Source organism: Equus asinus, chromosome 20, assembly GCF_041296235.1.
Source record: "Equus asinus isolate D_3611 breed Donkey chromosome 20, EquAss-T2T_v2, whole genome shotgun sequence".
NCBI lineage: Eukaryota > Metazoa > Chordata > Mammalia > Perissodactyla > Equidae > Equus > Equus asinus.
This window is the reverse complement of record NC_091809.1, coordinates 43157900-43183774: the sequence shown is the minus strand read 5'-3', so window position 1 is coordinate 43183774 and position 25875 is coordinate 43157900. Positions and strand designations below refer to the sequence as shown.

Below are 25875 nucleotides of genomic sequence, written 5' to 3'. Positions count from 1 at the left end.
TATGTTTAACTTTTTAAGAAACTGCCAAACTATTCTACAAAATGATTGTACCATTTTTCATCCCCAGCATCAGTATATGTATTTTTTTTAAATGGGCAAATGATTTGAGTAGACACTTCAGCGAAGAAGATTTGTGAATGGCTGATAAGAATATGAAAAGATGCCCCGCATTATTAGTCAATAAGGAAATGTAAATTAAAAGTGCAATGGGATAACACTAATTCCCACTAGAATGGCTATAGTCAAGAAGACGAACCATACCAAGTGTTGACAGAGATGTGGAGAAACTGTTTCCCCTAAAATGTGTGGTCACTAAGGTATCTCTTGAAATTTTTTATTCTTATTTTCGTTTTTATCCTGGCTTCCTAGAAGTCACTTCTGTGTCTGCATAGCTTAATGGTCAGCTGGTGATCTGGGCAGAGGTTGTGTTTGATTCGGTCAGGATCTTACCCTGTGCTGATGGATCTGTGTGTGACCTGGGATACAGTTTACACTTGCAACAAATTCTCAAGTCTCCCTTGGCTTTTATCTCCAGAATTTCTTGGGTCTCCCTTGCACATGTCTGTAGTTTCACAGTCACTAAGGTATGTGTGAGAAGTTTATTTCAGCTCTTCTATGGCTTTCTTATTTCCAAGATCTCTCAATTAAATTTTTGACTGGTTTACCACTCACCACATCTAAGGTTGGAGTCTTGAACTAGCATGCTGCTTTGGGGTTTCCCCATTTGTTTCCTACAGAAGTCACCACTTTTAGCTGGAAAAGCCCTGGGTTTTTGCTCCCCACGCCACCTCTCCAACCGCTGTCGTGAATTGAGCCGACTCCCTCTGGCAGCAAAGTTTCTGGCTTTTCAGCCAGCCCAGCACTGGCAAAGCTACAATTCTTACCAACCAAGCTGGGCAAGGGATAAGAGCAGCCCCAAGCAAAAGGATGACAGACCCCTGCTGTTCTCACTCAAAGTTCTAGCAGCGTTTCAAGAATAAATGCTTTCCAATTTGTTATCTGCCCGTGGTTGATTTCCAGGGCCTTGAAATACTTGATTTTTGACAGTTTTGTCCAGTGTTATACTTGTTTTTGAAGCACTACTTCTTCATCCCCCCATAATCAAGAGTCCCTCCAATGATGGTGTCTTTTGATGTGCAGAGTACTTTAATTTTAGTATAGGCAGATTAATCAATCTTTTCTTTTATGGTTTTTATGCGTTGAGTCTTTAAGGAAGTCTTTCTCATCATAAAATCATCACTATATTTCCTATAACTCTTCCAAACTTTTAAGGTTTATATTTTTTTGACTAATGTAAATAGCTTATAATGGACGTGGAGTAAGGTAGAAATCTTTTTTCTTTTTCATATGGATAATATTTATTTTGGCAGCATTTATTGAATAGCCCATCCTTTCCCCACTGATTGGCGATGTTTCCTCTATTAATATGACATTTCCTCGTATCCACACATCGGTTTTTGAACTCTATAGCCTGTTGTACTTTCGATTTGTCCGTGCCTTTTTCAATCCCACAGGGATAGTCTTGAAATCTGTTATGGCAAGTCTTTTTCAAGAGTTTCTTGGCCTTTTCCTGGCCCTTTGCTCTTTCATGCAATTGTAGAATTTGGCTTCTTGAGTTCTGTGAAAAATTCTGTTAAGACTTTGATTGGAATTTTTTTGAATGTATAGGTTAATTTGGGAATAATGGACATATTTAAGATAATGAGTATTCTTATCCATAAACTTGGTACATTTTCCTATTTGTTTAGGTCTTTTAAATATTTTTCAATAATAGTTTATCATTTTATCCTTAAAGATTTTGTGCATTTTCTGTAAGATTATTTGGTAATTTATATTGGGTGTTGTAAATAGGTATTTGTAAAATTACATTTAAATTTTTTTAATTGATAAGGGAATGCAATTAATCTTTGTACTCCATATTTATACTATATCTAACAATCTTATTAAATGCTCATTAAATCTATTATTTTTCTGTAGATTCTTTTGTTTTATTGTTCCATGTAAGAAATCACATCAACTGTGCAAGTTAATATGCTTTAGCAACTGTTAGTGCAGGTACTAATGGTTTTATTTTTCTTTTCAATCCTTATATTTACTATTTCTATGACTTTTCTTCCTGTCCTGCCTAGGACCTCTATTACAAAGTCAGAAGTATTGATATTGGGAATTTCTGCATCTTTCCTATAAAGCTTCAACATTTGATCATTGAAAATGATGTTTCAGGGAAGTTTTTGGTAGATGTAAAAAGATCCATTCTATTCTTAGTTTGCTAAGTTTTTTCTTTTTAAATTACAAGTGGATGTTGAATTTTATCAATTTTTAATATTGTTCCTGCATCTGTAGATCTATGGGTATTAGCATATTGTTTTCCTCCTTTAATATAGTGAGTGGTATTAATCAAATTTCTAATGTTAAGCCATATATGAATTCCTAACATAAATTCAACTTGATCATAATGTCTTTTTAATTCATCACTTGATTTGCTTTGCTAATATTTTATTTAATATTGCCTTATCTATGTTATAAGTGAATTGGTCTACATTTTTCTTTTTGTCATACTATTGCCTATTTCAAATTTAGAATGGTAACATAAGCTTATTGATTATTGAATGAGTAATTCTCTGCAAGACCTCTATTAGGGTAGAAGCAGTGGAAATGGGGCATATGCAGAAGATCATGAAAGGAAAAAGGGAAGGATTTAGAGAATATTTAAATTCAGGAAGCAAGAACTTGGATACAGGTGCCACCACAAACTAAGTGAAGAAAGTTAGAATCAAGAACTGTTTAAGGTACAAATGAATGATAAAGAAAAAGTTAAGTTCTAGTTAGATATGAGTTTGAGATTGAGATAGATAGTGGAACTCTCCAAGAGTCAATTAGGAGTCTTATAAACTGAGACGTCATGGCCAGAGATACTGTCATGGGAGCCATTTGCACATAATCAAACCATGTAGGTGGATGAGATCATCATCTCAGATGAGTACATGGGAAAGTGGGTAGAGGATGGAACCTTGAAGGGTGACCACAATAAGAGGATGGGGGAGGAAAGGAGAGAGGAACTGTGAAGGAAAAGAGAGAGAAGGAAACAAAAGTTGCAATTTTCTCAGCTAGGGCTCAAAATAAGCAATAGTAGATGGGGTCTGACACCTCCTCATTTAGTTTACACACTCGAGAAAAGGGAACAACTGCATTTTTCAAAAGATTTTCAGAGGAAATGTTCTTAAAACACCGCCCCCTTAGACCCAGAGAAACAGATCCCATCCCCTAGATCAAAGATAATCACACACATTCTATCATCCACTGGCTTCAAGCTTATTTGCCTTTCAGTTATTAATCCAATCTCATGGAAAATCAGTGTAAGGATGACCTTGAACTCAGATAGCCAAATAAGCAATCAAACATAGGTTATCTACTTTTCACTGCAAGTATCCTATAGATTAAAAGACTTTTTAGTCTTTTTCAAAATATAGTTGGTTGTATAGTCTATGTGTCTTTGACATCAGTGTATCATTGTTGTACATCAGTCAGCTAATATAGGCACACAGAATTTTCAGTGTTAAAAGGGATGATAGAAAGCGTCTTTCTCATTTCACAGATGAGAACATGCAGGACTAGAGAGGTGTAGTGACTTGACCCAGGCCACTTAAGTTAGTAGGTTGGTAAGTTAGAGGCAGAGCCTGGATTAGAGCCCAGATCTCCTGATTTGAAGCCTTCATGACCCAGAGCCTCCCGGGGATTAATGCATGAATAACTCTTGCCTATGACAATACTTTCTGTTTTTGAACTGATAATTTGTTCATTTTATTGATGGTTGTTTCATTATTTATAAGCTATTGGTCTGTCCAAATGCTGTTCGCTGGTGCCTACAAACTCACTGTGATTGTGTTCAATACTTTTTTAAAGTTGCTTTTTTTCATGTTTAAAAATACTCTTTAGATATATTGAGGGCCCATAATGGAGACAGTTAAATAAGTATGCCATTAGTTTGCAAACAGAAATGTCAACTGAGGCAGGATCCATTAATTTGTTGATAAGTGATTCAATGGATGAGTCATACAGCATATTTATCTACTATCTTTAATTTATCCTTTCTGAAGCACAAACTGTGTTATTAAAAATATATAAGCTAAGGTTTGTATGGCTCATTGTATTTACTAAACTGGAAGCTCTTATCTGCTGTTCTTTTATTCAACAACTATTTAGTGAGTGTCTACTTTGTGCTAGGCCCTAGGGATACAACAGTAGGCAAGACACACAAAGAGCTTGCCCTCACGGAGCATATTCTAGCAGTGGAGAAGGGGACATTAAATGTGCAAAGTAGTAGTATTTTTTCAGAGAGTGACAAGAGCAATGGGATAAGAGTGACCAGAGGAGGGACGGTTCTAAATTATCTGGTGTGGCCAAGAAAGGTCTCTGTTGCAGGTCAGGTTCCTTGGGAAGAACACTCTGAGATGGAGATTAGCATATAGAGAGTTTATTGTGGAGCTCTTTTAGGCTCAGCGTCCATGGGGGAGTATAGGAAGGAGGACTGGGAAGAGGGAGAAGTTAGGTTTTTGTTATGCAGTCACAGCAAAGCCTCAGCCCCGAAAGCCATAGGGAAATTTTGAGCTGGGGTCGCCCTGCAGAGTATCCTGAATTGGGGCTAGAGGACTGGCCTTGAGGTATTGGCCAGTATTGTATGCGGGCTGCCTTTGAGGGGTTGAGTGAGATCCTGGATGAAGTGAACGGCTGCAGGCATCTGTAAAGGGGCCCAACTGTGAGTTGTCCGTTGGCAACACTCTTAGCGCTTAGGGAAATGATGCTTCAGTCCTGAAAGTTGGGGATCTCAGTGATACCCTACAACATCCATTGTTGACCCCCTGAGCAGGGGACATTTGAGCTGAGACCTGGTTGATGTGATCCCATTTAATCTTGGGGTCGGTATCATTACCCCATTTTGCGTCCCTGTTTACCTCTTGGAAGCTCAGAGAGATAAAGTGACTTGCTCCCAGTCACGTAGCTAACAAGAAGCAACATTTTGTGTCTCCCAGCCCAGGGCTTCTTCCGGTATGACCTGGCTATATGTTGTTCCATTTACGCCTATAGTTGTGAAAGTGCCAATGGCACATATTTCTGTAAACACTTTCATAAAGGATTTGGGTACATTGCTCGCAGAATATAGGTTAAGGCTCTGTGTATTTCACTTTAAAGTATGAGACCATGTGCACATTTTTGTTCAGATAAGTGATTAGATCTCTTTCTGCAAAATACATCTTTAGAATTTACAAAGTTTTCAAATAATATGCTGACAACCTAGTTAAAAGAAAAACAAGTGGAACAAATATCACTAGATGTTACTTGTTCCAAAAGTCAAAAGGCCAACCACAGTCATGCCAAACATCTGCAAATATTTTCAGGCTTCTAATCCCTAATCTTTCTCCGGTTTCAGGTATGAGTGGCGAGTACTGGGGTGCTGTGGTTTTTGCTGTCAGTCGCTCAGTTTGTCCCTTGCTTGGCTTTCAACCTTTGTCCTATTCGGCGCATCTTCTGTCTAGGCTGGGCTTCTGTTAGACAAAATCTTACATCTCATGTTCCTTTGTAGTTTTTAAAGTGCTTTTGTGTAAGTTATGTCATCCAGTCCTTGCAAAAACACCAAGGCCCTGAGAAGTTAAGAGACACAGGTGCATAACTTGAACGCAAGTCCTTTGTTACGGGATCACATGTTCTTTCCACACATCTCCACTCACGGAGCTCGGAGCTGAGTTTCTTGGGGGTGGGAGTGGCCATATGACGATAAAGAAGACATAGGAATGAGGAAGAAAGAGCAGATGATTGTTTTTAACTCTCTGGGGAAGTCATGTCTCTTCCTTAGGCCTCAGTTTTCTCATTGGAGAAGTGACAGAACTGAACTAGATTGCTCTCCAGGACTTTTCTCAACTTTAAGCTTCTCTGGTGTTAAGGAAATAGATAAGAAGAAAAGAAATCAAAACAATGAGATAGCAATAACAACAACAGCAACAAAGAACAACCACGCCACCCAGGTCTGTGGCCGTCATTGCAACGGTACAGTGAGTCTTCCTTCTGGGTTTTTGCCAAAGATTGAATGCCTTTGTTTTGAACACTCCACTGCTCAGGTAGCTGCTGATTTCCTGGTACCCGTATCACTATTTTACACATAATGGTGAACAGACCGAAGAGATCAAATTAAATCAATTTCCACTTTAGGATAGGAAATCTGTTTGGAACAATCAAGAGAGTTTGGAGCAGTAAACATGGGTTTTCAATCGCCATCAAATGGTAAATTGCTTAATGTCAATTGGCATTAAGTGGGCCGATTTGTACCCAATTAATATATCATGGTTGGAAAGGAAGAAAACAATTTCATTTAGCTAGATTGTTCTTTTCTGGGTTCTTCCCGCACGGAGCACCAAGCAGTTTGCGAGCATTCTCTTTTATTCCATCAGTCCCTTAGCCCTTGTGAGCCACATCCTCCCTTCTTGGGAAGGACAGGCTTGGAGAAGCTCACTTTAACTTTTTCATGCCCCGAAGTCTCATTTAGAGAACGGCGACTGCAGGGCGCCTAATGAAACACAGCATTAGTGGTGCAAAAGAGTTAATGCAGCTTTCAGAAGCATTTCATTTCCATCTAGAGCTCAGTTTTGGCCCTGGGCAAACTGGCTTACTAGCCATTAGGCTGAATTATTGGGCCGGGTCATTCCCAGAATTGCCTGAAGACTCCTGCTGGAGAATCCAAGGGATCAAAGTAGTGCTGGGGTAATAAGTCAGATGTAAGAAGACTTAGTGTCTCCGTAAGATCTGGAAAACCCCCTGGCATTGACAACGACCACAGAGGAAACACAGGTCACCCAATGACTGCCAGCTGAAATGTTGGCACACAGAAGCTCAGCTAAATCCATGCTCCAGAGACTCCCCAAATGAGAGAAAGCCATGTGAGCCCACACAGCCAATCGGAGCTGGATGAGAAAGATAGTCGTCTCATTTTCACATCCATAGATTTTATGCTCCCTTTGGTTGGTAATTTACATTTATATAGACTCTTTCAAACTCGGGGTTCTAAAATGGCTTTGCTGGTTTATACATACAGGGCACCGCTTTGTATCAGCAGTTGGCTCTGTATATATAAACAAAACCTGACCATCTGTATCTAAATAGAAGCATGTGTCTCAGTTTTAACGTGGTCATTTTCAGCCATAGCATGCTTGAGTGAATTCCCCTGGGTGTTTTTTTCAAGAGTACACAAATGTGGTGTATGGTGCTACTGGATGAACCCTTTCATCTGACTCCATTTTGATGCAAGGTGGCTCTGGAGCTATACTTCCTCCATGATATATGTATGAACATAAAGAGATGCAACATGGTTGATAAAAATGTAGGTGATGGTCTTTCTCTCCTTCAATCTAAACCCAAAATGTATTTTCCATTCCTTTCCATGCATTTGCCCAAAGACGTACCAGAGGAAAAGAAGAATGTATATGAATATCACTTTGTGAATTGTTCAGTTCCGTCAGGCTGTTGATGCCCATTGTTGTTCACATGGAGAGAGGCAGTTTCTCACAGTAGAAAGATTTCTGCATCTAGAGTCAGAGGCCTAGGTTTAACCAAATCTCAGCGAGTTAGGGACAGTGAGATCTTAGTCACATCACTAACCCTCAGGTTCCAATCTAGAATGGAGATTGACCGACCCTGTTTGCTTCAGACAGTTGTTGAGGAGCAAAGGACATCTGTCTAGGACATCTGTCATCAATGACTGCCAGGGTCGATTTGGCTGTTCAGTTGGCTAGACTGAGATCTCTGCCTCTCTCTCAGTTGGAGACAATGGCTTTTCCAAATAGGAGGACTGTTCTCCAATCATAGTTACGTGAATAGATGGAGGACCTCTAAATAGGGTTGTTGCCAGGATCGAATATGATAGTGTATACAAAAGAGCCTTGTTACCTCTAAGAGGCCATCAAAATGCACACAAATACCCTTGCGAGAACTTGCTGGAGTTTTGTTTCCCCTGGAGTGTAATTTCCAGGCCTGCCAGTGGGGTCTAGCTACTGAACCTGAGATGCTGTCTCTCTACAAAGCTTGAAGGATCCCTGGAAACATAATTTTGTTGCTTATCACAGCCTGTCTTGTATTAGAGTTATTTGTAGATATGCTGTCATATCCCTTAGATCAGAGTTTCTCAATTTTGGCTCTGTTGACCTTTTAGATTAGATGATTCTTCATGGTTAGAGACCATCCTGTGCACTGTAGGATGTTTAGCAGCATTCCTAGCCTCTACCTACTAGATACCAGTAGCACCTTCCCTTAATAACGACAATCAAAAATGTCTCCAGACATTGTCAAATGTCCCCTGAGGGGCAAAATCACCCCTGGCTGAGAACCACTGAGTCGGACTGCGAGCTCCATCAAAGCAAATTCTATTCTTTTTTTTTCAGTTGTATCCTTGTACCAACTAGCAGAGTATCCAGCCCTAGTAGGTGCTCAATAAAAAGTAGTTGGGAGAAATTAAACTAAACAGCAAAGTTTCACTTCAGTATAAGAGCCACCTCCTGCCAACTTTTAAGCCTCAGTTCAAGAGGCCAAATTGAAAAGCAGAGGAAGCATGTTGTAGCTGTTAAGCAGGCCCAGGCTCAGTGGGGAAATGCTTGTCAGCAAAGCATATGCGTTCACAGCATCACTTGAGGCAGATTTAGAAGAGGTAATTGGAACTCTCCCAGATTGCCGTAGGGTGCTAGAGCACTCTGGGATTTAGGGAGCTAGGGACTCATTTATAACTGTCTTCCCATTTTCATGTCCTCCCCCCGCCGCCCCTTTCTTTTCGCCATCCTCATTAGCCAGAGCAATGTAATTTTCCAATCAGCTTTGGGTTCCTGACCTTTTCATATCTCAGATTTCCCATAGGTTTTTTGACAAACCTACAGGGTGTTGTCTTCATGCTGGTGGCCAGACCCAGTTGTACCTGCAGACCCAGGCAGGAAGAGAAGAGATGGTGGTAGCTGGTGTTTAGTCATTCTAGCCGATAAGGGACTGCCAACTTAGGGTCTTCCAGGGAGGCTAGATCTTCTGTGATTTTATTGGGTAGATGGAGGAGCAGCTTCCAGAGGTTCTGGGCCATAGGCATGCCTCTGAGTGTGCTAACCAGCCTTTGGGGCACTCTTCCCCCACAGGAGGCAGCGCGTTCTCTCCAGGTGGTTCTTCAGCTAAAGAAGGAAGTCTATGCATTTTTCAAACTGTCATGCCTTTCTCTGCTCTGCTTCAGAGTGAAATGCCTTGAAAGAGTGATTGATATCAGTTGCTCCAATTTCCTCCATCTCACTTTCTCTTGAATCCACCACGGTCAGAATTTCACCCCCATCACTTGACAGAAAATTGCTTTTGTCCAGGTCACCGTGATTTGTCAGTTGCTAAATGCATGGTCAGTTTGCATTCCCATCCCACTTGATCTGTCAGCAGCATTTTGCCCAGGTGATCATCTATCTTCTTTGAAACGGTTTCTTCACTTGGCTCTCAAGACGTCACACTCCCCTGGTTCTTCTCCTCCTTTCCAAGGTCATTCCTCCTCTGTGATCATTGCTGGTCCTGCCTCATCTTCTCCCACCACTCCTCTTCTCTCCTCTCTTCCCTTCTCCTCTCCTCCCCTACCCTCCTCTCTTCTCTCTTCTCTTTTATGCACTAGTCTCATGGTTTTAAATACTGCTATGGACTGAATTGTGTCCTGGCCAAAATTCCTATGCTGAACTCCTAACTCCCAATGTGATGGTATTTGGAGATAGGGCCTTTGGAAGGTGATTAGGTTTAGGTGAGGTCATGAGGGTGGGCTTCTCCTGATGAGATTAGTGTCCTTGTAACAACAGACACAAGAGAGCTTGTTTCTTCTCCCTCTGCCATGTGAGGACACAGAGACAAGGTGACTGTCTACAAACCAGGAAGAGAGCCCTCACTGGGGAACCGAATTGGTTGGTACCTTGATTTTGGACTTCCAAGCCTCCAGTACTGTGAGAAATCAATTCCTGTTGTTTAAGCCACCCAGTCCATGAGATTTTATTATGGCAGCCCAAGCTGACTAATACAAATACTATTTGCTGACAACTCATATATTTATATGTCCAGCCTGAACATCTTTCCTGAACGCCAGTCTCATATGTCTAATTGCCTACTTAACATCTCTCCTTGTAAGTATCCTCAAATTAACATATCCCAAACTGAACTCCCTCACCCCAAACCTACTCCCACAGTCTATTCCATCTTCTTCTCACTGATCAGGCTAAGAAGCTTGGAGTTCCTTCTCTCAGACTTCATATCCAATCCTTCAGCAAAGCCTGTAGCTCTACCCTCACATATATGTCCAGGACTCCATCAGTTCTTGCCACCCTCACCACTCAAGACTTTGTTCAAGCCACCAGCCTCCCGGATTATGGCGACAGCCTCCTAACTGGCTCCAGTGCCTCCAGACTTGCCCAGCACGTCTGCCATCTCCCAGTCTCTTTTCACCATAGCAGCTAGAGTGATGCTTTTATAATGTAGTTTAGATCACATCACACTGCGGCTCTACATCCTCAAAAAGCATCCGTCTTGGAGTAAAATGCAAATCTTACCATATCCTACAGTTCCTACATCTGGCCCACTGCTATGGCTCTGGGTTCATCTCTTGTCACTTATCCCAACCTCATCCCTGTTCAGTCCTCTCCTGCTACACTGTTCTCCTTGTTATTCTCTTCCTCAAACATACCCAGTATTCGCCTTCCTCAGAGCCTTTGCACTTGCTGTTCCTTTTGCCTGGAATACTTTCCCCTCACATATTCACATGGGTCACTTACCTCCTTCAAGTCAAACAGTCATCTCCCCAAAACAGCCTTCCCTGATCATCCATCCTACCTAAAATACCGATCTCCCCCATCCTTTGGTTATCATTACCCTGATTTATTTTCTTTACATCACTGAACTTCATTTGTTATTTGTTTACTTTCTTGTCCTGTTTCCTCCTCTGCAATATAACCCCCATGAGTTTAAGAACTTTGCCTTCTTCCACTGCTGCAACCCCACACTTTGACAGCTCCTAGCCCATAATGGTGGCGCTCAGTAATATTTGTTGAATGAGTGAATGAATGAATCTATACCTGCAGCTGTAAAGAGCCAACATGACAAAATGGTCTTTGTCAACAAACTTCTGAAAGATCACACACTAGTGATGCTTCTTTACTAAAGTAAACTGTCTGAGCTTCAGAATATGATTGCGCCTGCCACTATTTCTCTTTCCAGTGTAAAAGGTGCTCTTTTTCTTTCAGTTGAAAATGAAGGATTTACGTTTGGTGAACATTTACACTCCTAGCATTCTGCTAATGTGTTAGTGTGCCATTGTCCTTTTGTTACGTTCAGTTTAATTCACCAAATACTGATTGCTCCCCACCACGCCAGGCTCTGTGCTGGGCGACAGAAACGCAGATTGCTCAGACATAGTCCTGCCCTCAAGATGCTCACAGACTTTTAGGGATAAGGATACAGACTATCATATGTACTTTCAAAATTGAATAAAATTGATAAATGGTCCCATGTTTCTATTCCTATCAAGAGGTTTAAGCCGAATGAGAAAATTAATATCTTCAGGTAGATTATATGTTCAACTTCCTCTAAAGGACAGGGCCAGGACTAGAAATGTTCATGTGGTCCAAAGAACATGGCATTGATAAATGCCTTCTGGAGACAAGAACAAAGTGTTGTGGGAGCTCTGAAATGGGAAAAAAAGAGTCACATCTTTTGGGGGTCTCATGGACAGCTTCATGAAAGAGACTGCACTGAGCTGGCAAGTAGGGAAGCAGGGCAGTGAGAGAGGAGGGCTTCTGGACAGAGGAGAGGCACTCCTGAGCACAGGTGTGCAGCGGGAAACTCCGAGCCTCTTTCTAGAAATGGTCATAGCCACGTGCGGCTAGAGCGTGGAGCAGGAGCAGCACAGTCGTTGGAAGCAGGGATGGAGAGGAAACGCAAATCATGTTTGGTAATTTTTTTTTCATAAGTAACAGGATTGATAAACAGGAACCCTGTTGTTTTTGCAATAAATAGCTACAATTATATTCTAAATCTGATAGTTCTCACTTGCTAGTAATGCCCCTGCAAAGGGTTTATAGAATCCTCAAAGAGGATTAATTTATTTATAGCAACTTTTTGGTGTATTTCCATGTTCCTTTCAATCTTTGCAAATTGAAAATCCATGCGGCATCTATAAAGACTCTCTATTTGCCACCTCCCAGAACAACCTATTACTCTCCCTTGATGGATAACAGAGTTTACTGTAAGTGCCTTTTCATGACCATGATGGAATTTCCCCCATTCTTTCACTTTTCCCATAAAGCCCACATCTGCTGACCTCCAGGGTTTGATAAAAGGTCTCTCTCATTAGCTCAAGCAGCTCAAGCTCTGGCTGAACGGGATTCCAGTAAGGATGGCTACAGACTGAATAACAGTCTGTCTTTCCAAATAATGTGGACTCAAAGGCTTAGAGGAGCCCTGCATTTTAGGAGTCAGACACAGAATATATACCAAGAAGGATTATAAACCATTATAGCCCCAAACGCAGACCATTATGACAAGAAGTCAGGGGTTGGCTCTCCTGAAATAAAAATACAGCTGTAATACCTGTAGCCACTATCCATTTGAACACAGTTTTAGCATGCTACGGGTCACAAAGCAAAGACCAGTGAAGGATTCATAGATTCAAAGCGTTTCAGAGCTGAGAGACATTAGGAGTTATTTGGTCCGATTGTCCTGCTTTATAAATGAGGAAACTGAGTTCAGTAGAGGTTACAGCTTAACAAAGATCACTTAAAGGCACAAAAGAACTCATACCTGGCACTGTAGTTCTTTCCACAAGGGAAGGTGTTTGTCTTTCAGTGACCTTCTGTAGGAGAATCTCCTCATTGGCTAGGCTTTGGATCTCCTGCTCTTCAAGGGTCTCTGTTGTAACCCTTACCCTGTACCTTTCTGATATGCCTTCTGTACATTAGATAGGTGCTTTAGCCCCAGCCTAGGCCCCCAGGCTCCAGGTGAGCTCTAAGGGTGCAGGGAGCTTGTCTGTCAGTACTCTCTGTTCATGTACCATGCCTGGCGCCTCGTAGGAGCTCAGTGAATCTTCGTTCTTTCCTTTCTATTGCAGAATACACTTGTTTGATTGACTCGATGCGGTAGAGGAAGAGGGTGGATATTTGGCGGAGGGAGGTTGCAGGCGGCCATGTAATCCACCCAATGTGGGAGGGTTGGAGCAAAAAGAAATGCTGGGGGACGGGAGAGTAAATGAAAAGAAAGACAAAGGGTGGCAGAAAAAGTCAGGAAAAGATCACATTTGAAAGCACAAAACTGGTTCCTGTCTAAATGCAAACATGAGTCCAGAGTGTGTCACATGTGTTCAGCCTGTACAACTGATTATGCAAATTAATCAAAAAGAGGGAGGGAAGGGGAGGGGAGGGGGTGATGGGTCCAAATGGAAGTGCTCCCAAAGATCCCTTAGAATCCCTTGCTTCCCCATCGGTGTCTGGAGAGGGATATGGCTTCCATTTGCACTGCTGCTGTAAGAGGAAGGAGGCACTGGCTGGAGCAGTCACAGGGAGGCTTTGCCCTGCACAACCAGATGGGGTCTCATGGCCCACATAGTGCAGGTGGGGTCAACTCCGTGATATTAGCTCAGCAAGCATCCAGTGGGCTCAGTTCCTTGCTGTTTGTTCATTTTCCCATGGAAACCTCTTAAAAGTACTAATTCCACTGCCAACCAAGCCAGAGCCTCGGGGCCGCCCAGATGCCCCACCAGCTCCTGCAGGCTCAGGCTGCTCCAGGAAGCAGAGGGGCAGTTGGCAGTGGGACTGCCCTCCCTCAGCTGGTGCTCCAAGTCGGAGAGCAGGTAATCTCAGATACAAGCTGGTGTGGCTACGGTGGCAGCCTCTGCTGGGGCTTTGTCCCTGCTTCCCAAGCAAGCACCATAGACCCTGGGCAAGTTGGGGCTGGGGCCTGGACTCCAGGGATGCTTGGGGAGTGAACCCTTCAGAGTCCCTGGCATCACGCCAGGCCAGAGCAGCCTGCTGCATGCAGGAAATATTGAACATTCTGAGTCTTAAAGAGGGAACCTGGAACGGGCCCAAGATTACACTTAATACATCTGCTGGGAGCTACAGAGAAGGGAGACCAAGGGAATCTGCAAAAATAACCCTTGCAGGGCCAGGAGAGAACACAGCATCGGCATGGCACAGGTAATACGTAAGAATAAGAATCATCCCCTACCGCGGGGAGCGTGTACAGTCTCCAAAGCCCATTCATAAGCACCGTCTCTTTGTTCTTCCTTGTGGTTCTGGGAGGCGGCAGGGAATGCTATTTTAGGTAAGCTACTAGACGATGCATCTGTATGTTTCCCACAACACAACCTAGCAGGTTGTCCAGTAAATGGAGAGTAAATAAACTGATGGATAAGTGGCCGAACTTCCATTTTGCATGTGAGAAATTGATTCAGAGTAAGTTCATCGGGCAGCATTCAACATGGGGTGCTTAATACATGCCAGGCACTGTGCTAGCCCTGGGAAGACACGGTCCCCTTCTTGAGGAGCCCACTGTCTAGAGGGTGAGATGGCCAGAAACAAGTAACTAAGAGTTGAGTATGCAATCACAAAGTGCTCTATTTGAGACGATGACAAGGGGCTCTGGAAGACGGAAGAGACTGACTCCAAGCAAGAGGATGCAAGAGAGTTTGCCGATGGAGTGAGAAGCAGAACTGAAGCTCCCCTGATGTTCAGACTCCTCGTCATGTGTGTGACCTTTCCCAGATCAGGACGGTCTCTCCGTTTTCCCTTGTCCCCACGTCTACCTTTGACTTGTTGCTAATTCATTCCTGAAGTTCTACCGTAGTCAGGACCTTACCTTTCAGCTTAAGGCTATGCTTAAAAACATTCCTTGGGAAGGACATTTGTGTGAGTTTGGGATGAGAGAGGAAGCTTTCACAGGGCGGGGTGGGGTGGGTGGGCAGGCAGAAGACGGAGGTGAGGACTTGAGGACTCTGAGCTGTCTGGGGGTTTGTGTGGGCTGAGAAGGTGACTAAGGAAAGGGGAAGAGAACAAGAGACTGAGGACAGCTAAAAGGCAGCATTGCCTCCACAATTTTGCTATCCTCCCTCTAGCACATCCCTACATTAATATAAGTACAATATAAATTCACCATAGGTATTACAAGCATGCATATATACATGGATGGATGGATATGTACACACACACACCCCAACATAGTCTTTAAACCTGTCACCAAAATGTGATGCAAAGTTTTTGCCAGCACTTCTTACACTCACCAGCTCTGTCGTGTTGTTTGCCTGTTTGTGCGCATGAGGCTTCATGTAGCTTGACAGCTGTGGGTTTCAAATTTTATTAAACTTCTGCCTTGTTCACAGTCTGATTTCTTTAAGGCCTTATCTAATTGCCTTGGGCCACAGGGCCTACCACCTTGGCCATGTGCAAAGATATATATTTCACCATGTAATTGAGGGAAAGTAATAAACTAGTGTAGAATAAATAGCAAAGAATTTTGATGATCTGTGTCCTGGCGAAAGAAGAATGGCTCATAAAAATAATTATTACATGATACACACTTGCATTATTTACAGGGTACGTGCATGCTCTCCTTTCTACAAAGGCTGTAGGGCATTTGGACGTAATCACCAGAAATCCAGGCATTGCCAAATGCCTACACGTGTGCTGACACGGAGCCCAAACACCTGGGTTGTGGACTGAGAAATGTGGTTTTCGGCAGACCACTGAGCTCCAGGGGACCACAGCCTGTGGTCGTTCATCTCTTCTGGGAAGGCGTCCATGACTCTTCTGTCTGATTCAGCTGGCCTTCCTTCATATCTCGAGAATCGTCTATGTGAGTTACTTGTCCATCTCTCCCCACAGGATGGGAGCACTTGGAGGGAAGTGATGATCTTATTCATCTTTTTAACTCCCAGATATTTGTTGAGTGAATGAATGAACTAATGAAGAGCCTACCACGTACTTCTACACCTATGAATCTAATGCAGTGCCTTGTACGGAGAAGAAACACCATAAATATTGAATGAACATCAATGCTTGTGAAGAGAGATTCAGATCAGCTGTGTCGCATTACAATTTTTTGCTTAAATGTCTCAAAGCCTGCGATGTAGTTTCTACACTGCTTCCCCTAGCCCAAGGGAGAAAATAGATAAAAACGATGAGGAAATTGAAGCACCAGAAGGGGTGTGAATTCCTGTGTTCACTTGGGGAATGAGACACAGAGCCCAGGGTTCGAATTTCACTTCCCTCTGCTCTTTCCCTCCTGTAATCGTGCCTCCCTCAGCCTTTCTCTTCACAGAAGAAGTTGGCTGAGTATTTATACATTCCAGGGCCTCTCTATGTAAATTCACATTCCATAAATCCCAAAGCTTTTCTTCTGTTTCAGAGCAAGAGGCTGAACAAGATATATGTATTTTTTTTCGTAACCCAGCAAATGGCTTTTTTATCGATCCACCTCTTCTCACAGCAGGTTTGTCTTGTGCAGACCTCAGGAGCCTGTGGCATCCCTCTCTCTCTCTCCCTCCCTCTCCTTCCCTTTCTCCCTCTCTCCCTCTCTCTCTCCCACCCTCCCACCCTCTCTCTCTCTCCCACCCTCCCACCCTCTCTGTCTCCCACCCTCCCTCCCTTTCTCTCTCTCTCTTTCCCCAGCAAGCCCCTTCAGAGAGACTAATTGTTTACTGTCCTCCATCTCTCTCTTCCCACAGGTTTATCTGATCTCGGGTCTGTTCCTAAACCAACAGTTTCTCCAACTAGAATTTTATGGCGCTAATCAGATTTTGCTGTTTTTCTTCACGCTGAGTCCCTTCCCCATCCACTCTGCCCTCTTGACTCTTATTCCCCCACCCTCACCTTCATGGTGCATGGGCCTATTAAATGATGTCCAGTCCAATTTCTGGCACCCAATAAATCTAAATTTTCAAGCTTGGGAAGCCAGGCTCACCCACTGGCACCCAGATAAATGAGTCCTCCATGAGAAACCTACACTGGTCATTACTCAAGACTCTCCTGAAACCCCAACACAGGGTTTCCTGCTAGAGAAAGTCAGTCTCCCTTTCCTCCCTTACCCTTTGAAAAAGAAAATGCCCCCACAGCACAGGAACTTGTCATCTCTGCTCTCCCGCCCCTCTATACAGATGCTCAGAGCGGTTCCCAGCCTCCCACTCCCTGCGCCCAGCCGGCTCCCACGTCATTCTGCCACAGCAGTGGCTTTGAAATGAGACTTAATATCCGGCACACGTGCCCGCACTGTTCAGCTCACCAGGGCTCCGAGTGTGGGGCTGAACAAAGAACCCCGTGCAGACCTTTCATTGTTTGCAACTAGCAAACCAACGAGGGCGTCTTTCCCCAGCCTGCCCGGTGGCGACTTCCTCACCTTTTGGGGGGTACTGTTTCAACACCCTAAATCTACACTCCGTCTGATTGACAAGGACCCTAACGTTGTCTCATGTTGGGGAGGAAGGGGGATATCGAGGCTGGGGGCACTGGAACCCAGGTTAGCTTCCTGGAAGACTGGTGGGAAGGGGCAGCCAAGAGCCAGGCTGCTTGTGAGGGCAGCAGGGCTGGGATCTGCGTCTCACTGGGAGAGGCGAGACCTGGAGATGGTGATCTGTTCTCAGGAAGTTGGGGACTATTTGTATTTACTTATTTGTTGTTTTGACTGGTGAAATTACCCCCTTTCACTCTGCCAGCCTTCTGCCTCTGCACAATAAAAATTAATTACAATGAATTAGAACCTTTATAAACCATTCTTAACAGTACAATGGCTCAGAGACAGCTCCTCTTCTGGCCTCTCACTGGTCTACAGCTTAAAATCGAATCAGAAAATAGCAATTCTAAAAGGCAAGTGTCTCTAAAATAACGTACCTGTTTTTGGCTTGTATGGAATAAATCTGGAAACTACTAGGATGCCATGATGGTCAGTGGTATGTGTCAGCTTGGTTAGGCTAGAGTCCCAGTTATTTAATCAAACACTAATCCAGGGATTGACATGATGCTGTTTTGAAAATGTGGTTAACAGCCACAGTTGATTGACTAAGTAGATTACCCTGAATAATGTGGGTGGGCCTCATCCAATCAGTTGAAGGTCTGAAGAGCAAAAACTGAGGTTTCCCAGAAAAGAAAAATATTCTGCCTCAAGACGGTAGCATCAACTTCTGCCTGAGTTTCCAGCCTGCTGGCCTGCCCTACACATTCCAGACTTGCCAGCTCCTACAATACCTTGAAATAAATCTCTTTAAGTAAAAATAAACAAATAAATATCTACGTCTGTATCTATATCATCTGTATCTATATCTATGTATTATTGATTCTGTTTCTCTGGAGAACCCTGACTCACACAGGTGTTTAGAAATCTTACACTGAATTCAAATTGCGCACTGTGTAAGTAACTTCTGGGAGGATGACCGCTCCTCTGTATATCCTGAGGGTGAAACCCTGTGCTGTGCATATGATGGGACCTTAATAAATGTTCTTTGAAGTGACCAGAAATCCAAAGAAACCTCACCATGCTTTTCTCTGCCCCTGCACGTTCAGCTCAGGTGGAAACATTTGCTCCTTCTCGTCCACACGGGTTGAATCAGCCGTGCTTCGGAGTCCGGCTCTTCCCAGGACCTTCCCATAACATTGTCAAGTCCTGATGCCCTCATCACGCTCTGCTTTAAAAGTCTATCAAACAAACCACATCTTCCCCAAAGGCCTCACTGCAAAGGGTCCAGGCACGTAACTTACTCTTGGCTCCTCAACGCTTGTATGTGGGATTCTTTAGGTTCATGTTAGTTGTGCTTTTTTCTGGCTGGCATCCTAAGAGGATGCTCTCCCCTTCTCATTAGCTGGTGGGCCCTCTGGGGGAATTCTAGGCTCTGATGTCGTGGAACATTTATGGTCTTTGGAATCAGCCAGACCTAGTTTGTGACCTGTTTTTTATTTAGCTTTGAGAAACTGATGAAGTCATATAACTTTTATGAGCCTTCCTTATTAAAGAGGGCCTTATTAAAATGGGGGTAAAGTGACTCATAGGAACGTGTGAGGGATACATAAAGCAAATAGTTATCAATTATTTTTTTTAAATATTAGCAGTAAAACACTCATGATTCCCCTAATGAAATTCTCTGTGGAACTGCAAAATAGAAAGTAAATAAGATAAGAACTACTCTGATTGGCTCTAAGGAAACCCTCCTACTTGTGTGCTAGAACTCTTGTCCTCTACCCTACTGAGGAACATACCTTCAGCAATTCTCCTTCTGTCTCCTATATCAACATATAGCCCTACTCCACTGAATCATTCCTGTCAGCCTGAAAACATGATGGAATAGTTCCCATCTTTAAACCAACCAACCAATTAACAACAAACCAACCAACCAATCCAAACCATCTTCCTTCACCCTACAGCCCCATACAGTTACTACCCCATTCCTGTCCTCTTCTTCACAGCGAAACTCACTGGCAGAGTTGTTTCTACATTCTGTCTCCATAATCTCTCCTTCTGTTCTGCTTGAACCCACTCCAGTTGAGTCTTCATTCCCGCTACTCCCCTGCAGCTCTAGTTGAGCTCACAAAAGACCTTCACATTTGCCAGAAGTTACAGTTGATTCTTAGTCACCATCTTGCTTGGTCTATCAGCAACATTAGCCACAGTTGATCACATCTTCGCCTTGAAGGACTTTCTTGACTAGTCCCTGGGCCACCACTCCCTCGGTTCTCCCCACCTCACTGGCATGTCCTCTTCGATCTTTCTTGTGTCATTCCTCTTCATCTTCCTGACCTCTAAATTTTTGAGTGCCACAGGGCTCAGTTCTCAATTTACACACACTTCGGAGAGGGAAGGAACGATTTATCTAATCCTGTGGTTTTAAATACCATCTATACACTGATAACTCCCCTGTTATAGCCATCTAGGCCCTCTCTCCTGAAAGCCAGACTCATATAGCCAACTGCTTACTTAACATGTCTGCATGGATGTCTAACAGACATCTAAAATTCATCATTCCAAAAAAAACTCTTGATTTTCCCCTGAAATCTGCTATTCTGAAGTTTTTCTTATTTCAATAAATGGCAATTACATTCTATAATTTACTCATCTCTAAAACCTCAGGATCATCTTTGACACATCATTTTTATCACATCCTACATCCAATCTAACGGCAAACGCTATAGCCTCTACTTTCAAAATATATCGAGACTCTAACCACTTCTCACCACTTCTGTTGACGCTCTGAGTCTAGTCCAATTCACCATCCTCTCTTGTGTGGATTAACAGCTTCCTAACCATCTCCTTACTTCCCTCTCCACTCAACTATAGTTTGTTCTCAACACAATATCCAGAGCGATCCTCTTAAAACGTTAGTCACATCACATCTCTCCTCTTCTCAAAATCTTCTGATAGCTTCCTGTCTTACTCAAAGTAAAAGGTAAAGTACTTTCAAGGGCCCAAGGCCCTACACACTCTGTCTCCAGCAGATTAAGGTGGAAGCTTAGTTGCTACCACTTTTCTTATCTACTCCCGGATGTGATCATCCATCCGGCTTCAGTCACAGTCTCCTTGCTATTCCTCAAACATGGTAAAATATGCATTCACCTCAGGACCTTTGTAGATGCTGTTCCATCCAACTGGAACATTTTCTTCCTGGATATCCACATGAATTCTCCCAGATGTCCACATGAATCATTCCCTCTCTTCTGAGAACTTCTCAGCGATGTGAACCTAACCACCCGATATAAAAGCGGGCACCCTCCGTCATCTCTTTATAGTCTCCTTACCCTGCTTTATTTTTTTCATAGCACTTATCAATACCTGACGTATTATGTATGACTTTTTTTATTGACTTATTGTCTATTCCCACAAAAATGTAAGTCCTATGGCATCAGGAGCTTTGTCTCTTGTTCACTGTTGTATTCACTAGCACTGAGTATAAAGCTTGGCACATGGTAGGTCCTCAGTAATTATTTGTTGAATAAGTGAATGAATGAAGTGAAGTTGGCAGGTGGAGAGCCCCATTCACTGTGACCTCTACCCCTTGGCTCTGAATCCATCCTCTGGAGCTCTAGAGATGAGTTCGTCCCTAGGGAGCTATTGTGTACCTTCCTCTCAGGTCTTTGCTATTTCATGGTAAACATCTCTGGTTCTTTCCACAGTTCTTTAAATAAGATGTGCTCTGAGAGCACATCTGAGTTTCTTCACACTCCACAATGTAGTTTGTCTGGATTTAAGGATCTGGACGTTAAAATAAGTTAGTTTTCTATTTTCTTGTTCTCCTTGGGCTTCAGTTACACCATAGCAATGTTGGTTCCACCCACTCAGTTCTGAAGGCCAGTCTCCTTGATGGGAGAGCTAGAAATTTGGGAATTTGAACCCAGATAGATAGTGCATTTAAATCTCAGAGCTGTCAGTTTCCTTATCTGTGATTTATGCCAAAACCATAACCTCATGTGGCTAATGTGAGAATTAATGTCTATTAAATGTTTAACACATTGCCTGGCCCATAGCAGACTCAACAAATGCTGAGGTCCCCTTGACCTTCTCTGTCTTATGTCAGCCTTATACCTCTGTTTTCAAGCAGTGGAACCACTCTTTCCAGCTTCTTCTTGCTCCATATGAAGTTTTGACAAAGCTCTTCTTGTCTATGCTCTGTACGTGCTAGGCTTGCTGAGAAAAGTAAATGACTTTTCCAAAGCACCTGTATATACAAGGTCTGAATTGCAACAAGAGAGGTTTGGACACAGAGCTAAAGTAAGTTCAAATAGTAAAAGTAACTTAAAAGCTTCAAGATAGAATATTACAGACTTTGGATCATTTGTTACTGTGCTTAAAGATCAGGATGAATTAGAGGTGTGGATGATGTCAATGTACTTTGATTAGAAGGAGGTGGCTAATAAAGAAAGCTTCTAGAAACAGTCTGTCGCCCATGGAGCAGTTTACAGCCTATGCACACGATGATCGCAAAGATATTTCCTATAAAGTCTATTTAAAACTTAACATGGATGGTAATCAGGAGCAGAAGACAGGCAGCACATTCAAATGGAGCAATTGAGGAGAGTTTAATGAAGGGGCTATTTACAAAGGTGTGGGAAGGATTAAGGAAAAGCAACCAGAGGTGTTGAAGCCACCAGGGGCAGTCAAAGCTGGGAATTGTGACCATTAGAGGCCTGAAGAGTCAAGGGGAGGGTGTTGGCCCTACTCCTGGAGAGAGTGGCTAGCTTTAGGATAGGGCTGTCTGAGGGGCAGCCATCTCCAACAACCCAACATGGAGAGAGCGCCTCCGCCTGACTCACGGCTGCCCTCCCATCTACGGCCAGTGCCTCCTTTGGCAGTCCCAAGTGGACAAGAGGGAGCCAGGGAGCCACTGACATAGCCCACAAAGGTCATCCTCCAGGGGCCCAGAGCAGGGTGCAGAGGGACGGAGGGAGGATCTGAAGCAGCCAGTGGGGAAGATCCAGCAATGTTTGTTTAGTAATGAACAACTTTTGAAGAAGTGAGGGCTTTCCCAGATATTTTTCTGTAATATCTGAAATATCTAATGGTACGTATGTATTACTTTTATTAATTGCTTTAATGTCGAGAGTTTTTTCTTTTTGTCATGGGATTGTGGACTTCCCCTTTGTTTTGCTCTTCTGTATTAAAGCAACTATATACTGTTCTTTAAAATTTAATATGGGACTGTAGGACTCCATTTGTATGAAGTTAGGAACTGGCTAACCCAATGAATGGCGATAGAAGTTAGAACAGTGGGAAGGGGTGGATATTGACTGGGAGGGCACAAGGAAAACTTTCTAGGAAATGTGTTATCTTGAACTGTGTGGTAATTACACAGCATATATATAGGTAAAAATTCATTGAACTGTACACTTAAGATTTATGTATTTCATTGCATGTAAATTATACCTCAATAAAAAAAGAGAAAAAATAGTATGGTTATGTCCTTGTAAGTGCAATGTTTGTATGCAATATTTTTATGTGTTTATACAATCTATACGAGCATTTGCATGCCAGATCTGCATTGTTTTATCTGCTCTCTCTACACTTGTAACCAGCACTCAGTTTTTCAAGGGGCAAAGACAGGGGAGGTGTAGCCTAGTCTCAGAGAAAGCTACAGACAATTACCCTCAGCTGAAAATAAACATAATAAAACTATAGAAGTCTAATTTTTGCAACTTGAGAGGGTTTTTTTCTGCAGCTATTCACTTCTAATCACTCTTACCTAATAAATGAATAGAATAGCTAATGTGATTAGACTAATTCACTATTCATCAAGAATATTAAATGAATAGAATATTTTGCATTTCGCCAGTCACACATCTTGAGTATTTACCTGATATTACAATCAGACATGTGTTAGATTTTCTCTCTGCTTCTGGGCCACAGCTCATGGATAATTATAGTGTTTAATTAGCTCCACACAGCACTTGGCTCTCCGGTGTGGATGGAAATTACAAGATGCAGAAAGAACAAATCAAAGGCTGGAAAGGAAAGTAGCCCTTTGCTACACTTCCCTGGAAGCATTAGCAGGGCCCGTGGGCAGCGCAGGAGGAATTGTGTTATTCCACTTGAATAGAAAAGAACTTGCTTTTCATAAAGATTTAAAAATTACGTTTTTATTTTGGAATATAGCTAGTGAGCATGAAATGGAAAATAGGTAGAGAGTTTAACGCACTTACAAAGAGGATTATTTTCCCCCTGACCATTCTTGACTGTCCCTTATATTTCTCAAAAATCATAGAAGTTTCTTTGGTTGGGAGCTCCCTCCCAGCAAGCTGGACAGGTGACTATAGTCTCAGGCCATTGAGCCAACTGCCAGAGGCTCAGGCTACTGTTGCTTAGTTCCTAAGGCCTGAAAGTGTGATAAAACAGTCCACTAGCTAAATGCCTAGTTTCGCAAATTAAGTGCAATAATTTGAATCAATCCAATCTCATCCCACAAACATAAAATGAGCATCTTCTCTAGTAAGACATAGTGCTAAGTGCCACAGAGGACAGATAAATCATACAATACTGTACCCTCTAAGCTTGGGAAGTGTGGGAGGAGGAAGGGGTAAGCCAGTCCACAGTGGTTGCCATTTAAGATTGGATGCTGGGGGAGGCCCTGGGCAGAAGTGGTCACACGTGATGTGGGGGAATCAAGAAATAGTTGATGATGAAGATGGTGTCTCAGATCGGTCTTGAAGGATGGTTAGGATTTTGAGAAGCTGAGGTGAGGGCGGGCCAGGTGGAGAGACATAGGAGCCAAGACGTGGAGGTGGGACTCTAGTTTGGCTTGTGGAAAGAAGAGGAGGGAAGCAAACATCTTCTGGTTTCCATCGAGGCTGACTACACTTGACCCAAACTTACCCTCTAGCCATTGAGATGAAAGAAAATATATAGCTCAGTGGAATATTCTTCTTCCATGAAGGCCTTCCTTTGTTCTCACCCTGATGTGGTAACGGTTGAATGTGTTCATTCTCTAAAGAGAGTTATGAGGTTATCCTAAGCCTTCTGCTTTCCACCATGGTATTTTCTACTAAAAAAAATACCATGCAGGGGCCGGCCTGGTGGCGCAGCAGTTAAGTGCGCACATTCTGCTTTGGCGGCCTGGGGTTCGCCGGTTCGGATCCGGGTGCAGACATGGCACCGCTTGGCAAGCCATGGTGTGGTAGGCATCCTACGTACAAAGTAGAAGAGGATGGGCATGGATGTTAGCTCTACAAAGTAGAAGAGGATGGGCATGGATGTTAGCTCAGGGCCAGTCTTCCTCAGCAAAAAGAGGAGGATTGCCAGCAGATGTTAGCTCAGGGCCAATCTTCCTAAAAAATAAATAAATAAATAGTTAAAAAAAAAATACCATGCAGAGAAAATCTATGTTCTCTGATGGGTAAGCGATTGGACATTTTTCACTCATTTGGCAAATGTTCATTGAATTCTTCTTAATGTTCCTGATACTACTAATTAAGGCTCTGAGCCACAGCAGTGAACTGACAAAGTCCCTTCCACCATGGAGCTTACATTTTAATAGGGTGATGGGAAATAGACACATACAATATATTACTTCATATTTCAGGAGGTGTTAGTGCCATGAATAAAATAAAACAGGGTACACGAGACAGAGAGTCCCAAGGGTAGGGTTATTATATATAAGGTTGTCAGGGAAATTCTCACTGATATTATGATTTGAGCAGAGAAGAAAAGAGTGAGAAAGTCAGCGTGGGAGATGCCCGGAAGAAGAGCGGTGCAGAGAGCAAGTGTGAAGTCCCTTTGGAAAGAACGTACTAGCTGTGTTTAAGGGGCATTGGGGAGGGTATCATGGAGAAGTGGAGTGAGGGATGAGCAATCTGACAGGGGATGAAGGGGCCTGGGGGGCAGATCCTGAAGTGAAGACGTCGGTATTTTTTCTGCGTGAGATGGGAAGCCATTGGTACATTTTCAGCAGAGGAGTGGCATGATATATTTGATGTTTTAAAGGGATCACTCTAGCTGCTGTGTGAAGAATAGATTGAAACAGCAGAGGGGAGACTAAAGAGGGAAATAAATAGGGTAGTTAGGTGTCTACTTCAAAAATCCAGGCAAGGTAGCTTGTTGGCAGTGGCGGTGGGCAATTGCCAGATTCTGCACATATTTTGAGGGTAGAGCCAAGGAACTTTGCTGATGGATTGGGTTTGAGGTATATGAGAGAAAGAGGAGTTAAAGAAGACGGAAGCAATGCCAGTTAGTAGGATGAGGAGGACTTGGAGATAAACAGTGTGAGGAAGGATCAGAATCAAGTTTATTTTTAGAAATGTTAAGTCTGGTATTCCTATTGGACAGCAAGTGGAGATGTTGAGGAAGCAATTGGGCATGTGAATCAGGAATCCAGAAGAGTGGTCTGCG

The 25875-nt window shown here is 43.0% G+C and overlaps 1 long non-coding RNA gene across 3 annotated transcripts in view; it reads left to right on the top strand.

Annotated features, from left to right (window-relative positions):
• The window catches only part of LOC106832786 (uncharacterized), a 98090-nt gene that overhangs the window by 71355 nt on the left and 860 nt on the right, over positions 1–25875 (top strand). The gene's annotated exons all lie outside the window — the stretch shown is intronic.